Genomic DNA, 13,145 nt, shown 5'->3' on the forward strand with positions numbered 1-13,145 from the left:
TATTAAGGTGGTGGCAAAGTGGTGTTTACCAGCTCCTGTGGGCCACTCGGGGAAGTAATGGCTGTCACATGACTCACTACTGAATGTATAATACTCATAGAAACACAGGGACACACGCACACAATCATAGGCTATATAACACTTTCAAGTGTATGTTGCACACATCGCCTTTCTCAACCCAGGCCAGCTGGCTCCTCATCATACGAAACACATTATTACTCTCTCTCTCCCCCTTGCCTAAAGTGATGACTCCATCGTATGTCACTGTCTCCCAGCATCACCCTGAGTGATTGCCAGTCCTGACACCCACCTGCTTGTACCACTAACCCACCCAAATGCCCAGGAAATTAAATGCTCGGTCGAGGTAATAAAGAGAGTAAATCCTGGTTGTGTTCTGTGCCGACGGCCGGGGTGTTGTGGGGGCAGGTATTACCATATTAAGCCTGAGGCAGAGGGGATCACAGCCCAGCATGCCCTCATTACACCTCATCGAGTGGGGATTTACTGCTTTTCCAAAAAAGAAAAACAGCTTGCCGACAACTGCGGTCTTAGCCTGTGCTGTGTGTGGGCTGTGTGCCGGGCAGTTCATGTTTTAACACAAGTATGCTGAGTCAAAATTTAGGGAAATTGTTTTGTGCATTTTATTCTAAACTGTTAAATTTTGTGAAAGTCCCATTACAATGCTGGAGATTTGTGGACTTGGGATGGGGCTGTTCAAATCAACTGCTATTCACATCATTAAAGCTCAGCTGAATTAGTATATGATGTTGAAAAGTGTTCTTGCTCCTGTATCATTTTGTATTTCGACTCTACAAGATCCGAAAAAACAGATTTAGTTCAGATTTATTCATTTAGTTTACTAATTGTAAAATCATTTTCATAACAGTCATTATATCTCTGACTGTTAACTACAACCTATTGAGGCAGGAGCCTATGAGGAGCTTGCACAGTGACAGTAACAAACATGATAAAACCATTCATTATGAACAGATTTTCCCTCCTGATAACAGCTGCCGAGGAAGAGATTAATAATGAAGTAGAAAATGAGATTATGCTGAGTCATTAAGTTTATAACTCTCTGTAGAAGTAGATAATGGTTCTGTCAGTGATCATAACTGTTGGCATAAAGTCACCAGAATGCTTGATTATAAATGAAGTCGTTGAAATCTTCCTCTACTGAGGGCTGGATAACATTGGAGGGCTGGATAACATAACAGTGGATAACACTGTTTTTTATAAGCACAACGTCAATTTATAAGTCACAAACAGTTTTTTGTCTCTTAAGAGGGAAAGATGTAAACAAAAGAGAAACAAAATGTGAAGGAAGAATCCAATAACTCAGTTCTGCGGAAGCCTTCTAAGAATCAGAATCAGGTGTATTGCCGGGCAGGTACTCACAGGAACTTGCTTTGGTGTTTTGGTGAATAACATAAACCTGTTGTGTTTCACAGATGAACAGAGAACTGCAGTTGCTACGCCTAACAGGCAGTTTTGAGTTAGTAAAATAAAGCTGAATCCAAAAGACTAAAATGAGCAAGCAAAAAAAAGAGGGGACATATTGATGAAAAACAAAATACAATTGAGAAAACATTAAAATCAATAGAAACAAACTGGTAATCAAAAAACATGAACCCAACAAGGAACACAGAAAGCAACGCAGACAGGCTGACAAAAGTAACACAAAGGAAAGGAGGGTGATAACAAGGCACAGGTGACAGCAGGGCTGATGAGGAACAGGTGAAACAAATCAAGGCGGAGCAGACAATCACCAGCCAGAAAACACACGCAGGCAGACAGTAAAACTAGACGTGACACATGAGGATCACAAATAAAACAGGAAACAAACTAAACATGAGTGAATAACCTGAAACAAGGAAAACGCCACAAATGGAAAATTCAAAACCCAGAAAACAAAGTCCTCACGATAAGAGACTAGAAATAAAATCAAGGATCATGAGAAAATATAATAAGAGAAAATGCAATAAAAAATAAAAGCAAGTATTGCAAAAATCAAGACACATGAGTATAGAACAGAAGAAAGTGATAACAGAAATGTGAAAATATAAACTAAAATATACATCAACCAGTACAGGTGCAGTTTACATCCTTGCCTGTCCAGATTTATATAATATATGTAGTGAGGACTTTGCAGGAATTTCATAAAAGGTATTAAGTGTATTTTTTTAAGAAACATGGAAGCGTCATACACATCTGCCTTGTCACATGCATTTCATGTGCACCCTGCCATCACCCCTCCACAAAATGCATCAGCTCACAGATTCAGAGACTGTTAAAGTCTAAAAGTCTCCTGCAGGGTGTCTACTCCATTTACACAATAAACTGTTGGTGTGCACAAGTATGTTGAACAAAATTGGCACTTTGGCAATAATTCCCACACACAACTGCATTAATGTCAAACATCTCCTGTGGTAAACAGCCTGGGGCAGGTCCTCTGCAGTTTTGTTGGTGTATCTATTTGCATTTTACGCAATTGCCTTACAGTCGATCAACCTGGCTGTTATCAGACTGAAGTAATCTAATAGCACAGCAGGGGACAAATGGTCATCATTATCATCAAGCTATTTTTGAATAAATTAATTTACCTCACAAGTTAGAAATTCAATTGAGGTCTTAACTTTTTGAACAAATAATGAATTTGCATATGGGAATGAACATTTTTAAATTATTGCCACTGTGCATGAATGCACACATACCATTTTACAAATGACTACTGTAAAATATAAGGCAGCAGCACTCAGAAAATGGAAGCTCCTTATTTAAAATACCCGTCTGCAAAATTCAGCTGATGGCCTTAGCAGCAAACTGGTGCACTGGTTTTTCATTTCACCACATCTCTGCTGCTGCAGTGACCACAGCTGCTGAATGTAGTTGAACTTGATAAAAAAAATATTGTAATTCTCAATGTGCATTCATCAAATGCAGATCTTTGGAGAAAGTTTCAGTTGTTTATTCAAACCACATGACCGACAGGCAAATATCTGTAAAGTGTTCAATCACAGTTGTCAAGATGAGGATTTAGCATGCGGGGTGTTGATGGAGGATCAATACAACTCCATCAGGGCTGAGCTGTCCCTTCACTGCTAATAAACACAAACCATTTACCACTTTATGATGTTTATGGACAAATCAAATCCAGCACTCACTGAGAGTGGTGCTTCTGTTTTTTTCACCTGGGATGCAATCACACACATCACAGTTACCTATCTTGTGTATTTTTCTGCTCAGTCTGACCCAAAATATCTCCAGCGTTTGATGCCTCCCCTTTAGTTCTTATCTGTACCATGTTACTGTGAGTGTTGAATTTCCTCCACCGCTGCCACATGAGAAGAAAACATACTGTACATGCTCTGATACGAATGGTGAGAAATCAAATAAGAATAAGTGTTCCAAGGCCAAATTTTTCATAATGTGATCCTGCAAGGCTGTATCTGTGAGAGCAGGCCCTGGCTGAAATACAGGGACCCTTAAGCTACTGTTTGATAAGAGCCATATATTTGTCTTGGTTATATTCTTCCCATGGTGATACTCAGGGTGAGAAATTACACCACGTGTTAAAGGGAAAGCGATAAAAACATAAATGGGGGTAAAAACGGAAATGATCATTGTTTATTGTGGTTTAGGAATGTTCATATTGCCTGAAACATAAACAGAGATCCCTTGAGATTTCTATATGTGAAACATATATAAAGTTCTCTCAGAACAGGAGTCCTGCATGTGGGTCTAGCCTCGGGTGGATCAGCACAAGATAGGCTTTAATCTATCCTGATTCAAAGCCTACAGCCATATACTGCAGCTTTACTCCAACCCCACAGAGCGCCTCCTTTTATAATTTCCTTAGTGAACACGTTTGTTTGTATGGGGAGGAAAAGGTGAGAGGCAGAAAAAAACTGCAGCAATTAAAAGAAGAAAAGAGGAGCAATCGAGAAAGTTGCTAATGGGGGTAGGACATAAATCAAGCCCATGTATTTTTGAAAAGGAGGAAAGGGAAGGCGGTTTTGGAAGGGAGGGTGACCATCTGTCTCTGCACATAAAGTGGTACTGAACACTTGCATTTAAGCACATGCTTGACGGATCACACATATATTAGATCGCTAAGCGTATGTGCTGAGGTGGGGTGTTCCTGTGAAAAGCTGGTCGCTCACAGGAGGTGTTTGGATTTACACCCCGTGTGGGTGACTGCTGCTCCCCTCAGCAGTGGAAGATCCAATCAGTAAGATGTCAAGCAGATAGAGCATTGTTATAAAATGGACGCTTTAAAACCTCACGATATTAACAAAGACTTGTTGTGTATCATATAGTTCAAATTCATCCAATATTAGGCTATCTGATGAGAATACGGCTCCTTCTGTATTCACTGCACATATTTATATGATATTCATGTAATCAAACATAAAACTAAGAGAATATTTTCTTCTTCTTTTTCTTGCAAGTTAAAAAGAATGTAATTTCAGCCTTTTATTTTTAGCCACACGATCAGCATGGCTCAAGGGATGGCAATTTCTGTCAAAATACAAAGTGCTTGTAAAACTAATGACTTTCCCATCAGCCTCAGCTGTGCTTTGTGGTTGGTGCTAATTAGCAAATTTGAGCATACTTACACACTAAACTGCTGCTGCAATCCATTGTACGCAGAAAAAAAAACCTCTGACCATGGATGTATAAAGCATTGAAGACAGGGCCCTGTTCATTTCTATAAAAGTTCCTTAGTGGCACAAGGCCAAAAAAGTTCCATTTTCACGGTGTGAACTTATCTTCCACATCGTGGGGGCCATAGAACAACCAAAGACTTCCACTGGCTGAGAGGCTCACTTCCAGCTTGGCGCTCTGCTAATTTGAATGGGGTTAAAGTGATTTAATTGTGCAGCTTTTCTGGACTTTCAGTATGGATATAACACAGACAGACACAGACACCTCTTTCACCATGTAAGTCTATGGGAAAAAGCCATTTTGGGCGTCATAGCGTCATGTGATGGACTCGGATGTTGTAACTCCACATATTGCCACAATATAAAATTGGCTTCAAAGCCTGGCACCTTTCCTGGGAGCTTGCCTTCGACATTGAAAAGCGCAATGAAACATTCATTCAAGTCAAAATTCCAAGTCAGAAACTCAGGCAAAATCCATCAAGCCTGAGTTTGCTGACATCATGGCATGGTAGCACACATAGAGAACTGAGCAGAATGATATTATCATCATTTATATCACTTTGTGTAGTGTTTTATGTAAAATTTGTGCTGTGTAATGCGCTGTGACAACATTTTAGCTGCCATTTACATTTCAGGTCAGTTGATTTGTGCTTGATAGAAGTCTTTGTGAGCATATGTATCTTTAGCTCAGTCCACATGAAACAACTACACATGACTTTATTATGCTGTTTGGATGAGCGCTGAGGTAATTGATGTAGTTTCTCTGTAGATGCTTGTGAAACTCAGAGACTTGCCAAACAAACATGAGTTTGCTGCTGGCAATCAAGTGTTTTCCTGAGCAAGTGCACCGGGACACATTGAAAAGTCAGGCATACCGCATCAGAATTATCCACTTCTGACTTGCCATGGATTGCAATGTAAGCTGGTGTTCATGATAAGGATTGTATCTGCTTATCATATGCATGTTTGAATTGTCTAGTGAGTATGTTAGCATGCTGATGTTAGCATTTACATTAAAGTGTTGCTTTGCCTCGCAGAGCCACTGGCGTGACTGCAGACTCTTAGTCGTGTTAATTACAATTTTTTTGTGCTCCTTGCTATGATACATAATTACATTTATTAATGAATTAAATGTCCATACAATGCCAGAAGAAAATCATAGCATACTCCATGTGGTTTGTCATCACAGTGAGAATCCCTTGGGGCTGTTGAATCTGAGATACAACAGCCAGTTTGTGCAGAGATTGATGCTAGAAATATCTGCTACAGGTCTCTCACATGTAAAACTGTGATTCTGGCTAATTACATTTGCTGACAAAGTGTGAACAAAATGTTGGCATGATGTATTGTAGCCTGCCAAATACCCCCACCTCCAACCCCATGCATCACAGTGATTGAATAGCTTTAGAGGAATCAACAACATTCACCAATCGCTTGTCTGCCAGAAGTGAAAGTCAATGACATTATGTCTATTTATGTGTTTTGATTAATTGTTAGGAATCGCCTTTTCAGAGCGCATCTCCCTGGCGCTTAGCGGAGTAGCTGTTGGCAGTCATTACCATAATCATGTTAGTGTTTGGCTCTGCCCTTGTAGTGGCAGTCCCATTATAATTCCACACAGTAATGGATGCACATTGGAGATGAGATTGTGACAGCCTTGTCCTCTGCAGGTTGGGACACTGGTCACAAAGCAAAATCTCTTTCGTAAATGTGCTTTAATCTCATCAAATGCGATAACTTCAAATTTAAAAACATGCACCCTGCTGATGAAATGTTGTGTTTATGTGCACCCCTTAAGCCTCAAGTTGCCGTAGCGTAAAACCTACCAGTGCAAATGTGTCTGTCTTATAATTTACGTTGTTCTCCGCTGACAGTCTCAGCAGGAAGCTCAGTGTCTCTGCTGTTAGCTTGCTGTTATCTATCTGACTGAGACATCTCCTGTTCCATCTCAGCGGCCACCTAAAGCTTCATTTCCCTGCCTGTCACGGCCGCCCCCACTCACTGTCTGCCGCAAGGACACATGGTCTGATAAAAGCCACTCCGCCACATATTACATCTCATTTCACTGACACTAGTTGTACCTACGCTGTAACAGCCAAGCAGACCTCACCCCATGACCTCACCTTATGAGAGTAATGAAAAGTGCAGCCGTGGATAAATGTAGAAAACCTTCCCATGCTGTTGCTGAAGGGAGCAGGGGTTTGTTTAGCACAATAAGCATGTGTCCATCCTGAAGAGAACGGGAATCCAATAGTGAGGTTTGCCCCAAGGATGATATCTCTGGTTTTATGGCCTGTTTATGGTTGTGTTAGCACAAACTTTGTAATGGAGCTCATAAAATGTGCATACTGCTTGAAGGTACAGATTTTCCTCACAGTGGTGACCTAATGATGCTACAATGGAAAGAGCACTGATGCATGTTCTATATGAATGGTTTTTTTTGGTTTTTTTTAAAAAATCTCTTTCGTTTTAATATATTCTGCAACATGGATGGATTACTAAAAGGGCCTACCCTTGAAAAGGGCTCAGGGACCAAAAGTGTCAGGGCCCACTTGACCTGCACCTGCAAAATGTCACTCAAAGAGAAATGTACTGACCAGGAAGAGACTCAAATTACAAAACAATAACAAAGGGCAAAACAACCCCAAAGAGAAATAAAATGACTACAAAGGGATACAAAACAACTACCAGGAGGAAGAAAATGACTACAAGGGGACTTAAAAGCTATAACGAGAAAACTGTAAAGAGAAAAAAAAAGACAAATGGATGTAAAGCAACTACAAAGGGACTCAAAATGACTACAAAGAGATACAAAACAACTACAAAGATAAATAAAATGACTGAAATGTAAGCAACAAACTACAAAGAGAAACAAAATGACTACAAATAGATACAAAACAACCAAAAAGAAACAGTTTGACTACAAAGAGACAAAACAACTCCAAAGAGACACAAAACCACAAAAAATCATTCTTAAAACTACAAGGAGATTCAAAACAACAACAACAAGGGGCTGAATAAATATGAAGTCTGTGTGTCTTTGTAGGAGCGATGATGGGACCTTTTTCATGTCCATGCCAAGGGGCCCATTGTCTCATAATCTCCCCGTGTTCTGCAGCACAGAATCATTTTCAACAGCAGCGCAGCGACATTTTCAAGTAATACATACAATAAAAAACACTTAAAAACATTCTGCATTGCAATATTGACATCCAACACAGCTTATGCCATGGTTAAATCAGGTAGAATACCATCTACAGATACACAGAGAGAGCTGGAGGGACTATAATGAAAGTAATGGCAGTTGTGTTTCATTACAGTCTGCTGGCTAACTCAGTTCATTGACAGCAATGCCATTTGAATACATCCAGTTAATCCAATCAGCTTCATTTCATTAGCTTAGTCTGAATTGTTGCTTCTATTACAACATGTATTTCTCAATAATAGTCAGATATGTTTTTCTGTGGCTCAGTATTTGGGTTGAATTTGGCTTGGCTGCAGGGGAACCAAACTCAATTGAATAAAACATGACAAAAATGAATGTTCCAAATTATTTTTTGTCTGGTGGTCTGGCTATGACCTCAGCTGGGCTTCACCTCCAGGTGCCACTTAACCTCATTAAAGGAAAATAAATATATATTTGTGTACCCATGCATACACACCCAGAATATAAACAAATATTTCAACCTTTACACATTCAGCGCTTAAAAAGGCACTTTCGCCACAGCGATATGTCTTTATTTCCTTCTTACACTTAGAGTGGCTCCATCACCTGACATTTAAATCTAGGTTATTGCACTGGCGCCAGCGTGCTGAATTCATAAACCAATATGACACTGCAGAGCCAAGACCCCTCTCAAGAAAACAAGTGTGGGCATTACACACATTGGCCGCTGGGTCAATGAGGGGTGAGGAGAGAAAGTGAGTCCCAGGAGACAGAGCAAGAGGAATTTTCACTGCGCCAAATAATGACAACTCAGGCAATATTGCCCTGCCAATGTGTTGCGACGACAGTAACGATCGATTGGGGTTCATTGTATCAAAGCTGACCCTTTTGACCTCTAGGTTGCCATGGAAGCAAGCTGTCTTAATAGTAGTGATAGCTGCTGATTGACATCAGCTGATGTGTTGAGAATGACAACCATCACTCGGGGCAGATATTACTTAGATAATGTAATAGATAATGTAGATAGATAATGTAATTCTAAGTGTCCTCTCCCTCCTCTGTTTTCCACTGAGAGACAGATGAGCACACAAGCTAAAGGTCTCCACAGGTCAACATGTTTTTCATTATCACCAGTTTAACCACACCGCCGAGCTGCAGCAATGTTATGACCTATGCATTGTTGTCATGATAAATCGCATGATCAAATATACACGCTGAAGCATATTCCACACTTTGGTGGTTTTGCAACTTCCATAAATGAAAATTGACCGTGCTGTTTGTGCTGATGTTGGTAGAAAAACCTCCACTTTGTACATGAAGCATCTCCCCCCACACCTCCGCCACACCCTTCATCCCCTGAGGCTCACTGTGCATGATAATACACAAGAGCCCCGATGAAACCACCTCAGCAAAATATCTGACCAGAGACAGGACAGCCAGAACACTCATGTCCCTTGAGTGTGTTTCACTGTTTGTGTGAGAGATAAATGTAACAAAAGAAAGGAAAACAGTGTAAATGAGGATGTTACTGACAATGAGGGCAGAGAGGAAAAAGGACATATTAGCTGTCAAATATATTCAAATCAGCCTCCATGTGCTGACATACCAGCCTCCTATAGGGTCACCTTGTGTTCACAGAGAGGACATCAATGTCCAGAGAAATATTGTCCTGCAAAAGGAGGATGACCCAGAGTGAATCTGAGCATCAGTTGGCAAGGCATTCATTTTGAAAGGACACAACAAAAATACCCACAATGGATATTGAGAACAGAGTGGCCTGGCATAAAGTCAACGTTGAAATAATAATTGAAATTGATAAAGGATGGGGCTGTTGTATACCTTTTTTGTTATTGTTGTTGACAAATTCCATTAAAAGAGCTAAACCAGTAGTGAAATGATCTCACTATCAAGTTCTGTCATTGTATCCACAGCTTATTCCATTGTGCCATGGAGCTCCATTGTTGTCTAAAACCCAAAAGAAAGACATCAGCGAGTCACATTGTTGCACTGGGTGACATTTTTCTTCTTTACCCTGGACATGGAAATTGTAGTTTATTTTGAGAAATTCCCTCTTACACTTTCCTTATGCTGAAATGCTTATACTTTTTACTTATACTTTTGTGTCTGCCTCCATAGTTTGCATCCCCTCCATGATAGGCCAAAAAAGCATCAGAAGAACATTGATTTCTTACATTAAACTGCTTAGTTTATGTTTTTATTGTAAAAATAACAGGGTCCATTTGTGTTTTGAGAGGAATTACACTTCTACAGATAATACGGCTACCAGAAAAAAAAAAACAAACTCCTGAACAAAGAACACTGAAGGAATTTACGTTAGGCCCACGGAAGAAGTTTCAGCTGGTTGCAAGATGTATATCTTGGCCTTCGACTACTCATTTATGAATATTAAAATATATAGAAGTGCACAAAAACATAACAATGATCCAAGGCAGAAGCCTGCAGTTTATATAAGTTTCCTAACCTTAATTAAATGTATTTTCATAAGCACAAATCAAAATCATTTTTCTGATTTGAATTTCAAAAGATGTTCAAATGTATGATATAATTGCCACAACGAGTGCATGTGTTGCATGACATTAAAGAAGTGATTCTCACATTGTTGCAAAAAGCCTAATCTTATTTTAATGCAGATCTCTCATTTCCTGTCTGTCAGCAACACGTCTTGATTAGAAAGGAACTAATTATTCCAAAGAAAAGGCCTGGTGGAGACACAAAGGGGAGGTTGTGGTGCAGGCTGTTGATATTGTTCTATCAGACAGTTCGAAGGGGGGAAGTCCTCTGTCTGAGCTGCCAGGCCTGGCAGTTTTTTGGGCGGGGGGTCCGGGGGATAAGAGACCGCCCTGTTATCTTTGTGTAAAAGGTCACAAAGGTCTGGCGGAAGAAGCAAAAGCAACAACCACACACTCTGCTGCAGCAGCTATCTAGACCACGGACAGCCAGGCTGAGTGGAGGCACACATGCACAGACAGACGTCACATCGCTCACTCATATCTGAGCACTGAGGCTGTATGGTGAAAGATGCATTGTCAGGAGAAGTTGGAGAGCCCCCAGGTATGTTTTCCATCTTGTAAAGTGTGCGTAGGTGTATCAATGTTTTTGTCACACACACACTATTTATGCACATGCTATTGCTCAGAATGAACTGTACTGATTTATCAGAGGACTTATGGTTTGTGCGGATATTGTGCAGAGTGTTATGTGTTTTTCATTCATGTGACACCTTCAAGACAATATTTCATTTTGCAACTCTGATGTATCCCAAAGAAATAAATGATTTTGCTCTGCATTGAATACACTTATATCTACATAGGGATTGGGTTGTTGTCCACAGAGTCTGCCATGTTGCATCGTCATCCCAGCTGGCACTACACTTTAAAATGACTTCAAAAAGACTTATGTCAGAAAGGCATTCAGTTTTGGTCGGAAAGAAAATTGGGTTTACAATATTAATGTGAAACTATGTTAGAATTGTATGTTATATGGACATTATGATGTTTTGCATATGTTGGGTTTCATTCTCAATACCTCACAACTACATGCTATTATTTTTAGGCCAAGATGACGTTGGCATGAGACAAATGGGAGATGTTGGATTTGGTTACTTAGCAACACAACAACATCTATTGCACGTCTCTCCATCCTGGAAGAGGGTTCCCTCATCATTCTCTGCTGCTCTTCCTGAGGTTTCTTCCTTTTTTTCTCACATTACAGGGGTTCTTTTTCGGGAGTTTTTCGTTAGGTGGTGGCAGAGGGTCACTGTATGCTGTAAAGCCCTGTGAGGCAAATCGTGTTTTGTGAAAATGGGCTTTATAAATAAGAATGACTTGACTTGACTTGACAACTTTAAACCAACAAAACTATCACTGTCATTTGTCATCAGTATTCTACATCAAATTGACGTAGGCATTAGAGATTATCCTGATATTTTGGCCACCTGATGTAACAACCTAAATTCAACCAAATATCACTGTCTAATGAGATTTTTTGCCAGCTGGGATGTTTCTACCGTAGCCCAAAATGGACAAACCAAACAATGGCTCTAAACTGGGCCATTAATATTTTCCAGTTCATGTTTTAACCACCTTAGTTAGCAGCCCTGAAGAACAGCATTGGAAAAACACTGATCTTTGATCTATTTTTTTTAAATGTGAAACTGCTTTCTCAGTGTTTTTACAGATTTAAATTATGGGTTTATTTATTTTGGACAGAAAGACCTCTGCGGATAATTCGGATAATAGTACTGCAGCTTCCCCCTAAACCCCCTCTGAACAATTAACACTGTAGGAATTCTAACCGGGATAGGATTCAGCTGGTTGAAATCTGCAGTCCTCAGTGCTAGATGCCACAAATTCCTCTTAAATCTTACACACTGCAACTTTAAATCACACAGTTTCTTATGTTGCATATGGGTACTTAATAGTTGTACAATGTGCTTAAACCTACAGCAAGATTTGCGTGAGACAATATCAGAAATATCTGCATCCTCCTCGTCTCTTTTAGCTGAGAAATGTGAAAACACTCACAGAAAGAGTAAATTATGGCTCAGAGCTTTTTTCACAGTCCTATTGTTTTCCCTCTTGTTCGGTTAGCGCTTCACACAACCATAATGAGGCCAGTGGATTGCACACATACTTGCTGTATGTAACCCAGCTCATACATACAGCACACACCTGCATGAACACACGCAACACACACACCTTACATGCTCTGAGCAGATTCCATGAGGGGTATTTATGTTATATTGCCACACGGGACCACAAGAGTGTTCAAGGCCATTAAAATGGTAAACACAAACATACTGCAGACATTAAGGAAATATATAACAGACTCCACAAACTCAATAGTCCCTCACAATGAAAGGCCTCGACGGTGCTCATTAATCTGTGACGCCAAAAGCTAGCCTTTAATGTTTTGACTGTGCTACTGTGCTTTATTTGGAGAGGACATAAATGCGTTCTTTTTTAAAGGAAAAATGTATAGGGCTCCTTGAGAATTTTTATTTTGGACCAGTAGATCATTGTTTTCACAGTGCAGCTTAGAGGATTGTCTCTGCAGCAATAGAGAAAAAGAATAACAAATTCATCTGTTATCAGAGTCTGACCTACTCTCTTGGCTTCGGGCTAATTAACGGCAATGTGACAGCTATTGTGCCATAGCCCTGGCCTTTTACTGCGGAGCAATAATACTTTGTTTTTTGGTAATGGAGCTGCGCTGCTATTTTATCTCAGCTTAGGTTAGTAGGCTAGACTTAACACAAACAGCTCTCCTGAAATTACAAGTAAATGTGAACT

This window comes from Plectropomus leopardus, chromosome 2 (assembly GCF_026936395.1).
Source record: "Plectropomus leopardus strain MGB_pleo_1.0 chromosome 2, ASM2693639v1, whole genome shotgun sequence".
In the NCBI taxonomy this organism is placed as follows: Eukaryota; Metazoa; Chordata; class Actinopteri; order Perciformes; family Serranidae; genus Plectropomus; species Plectropomus leopardus.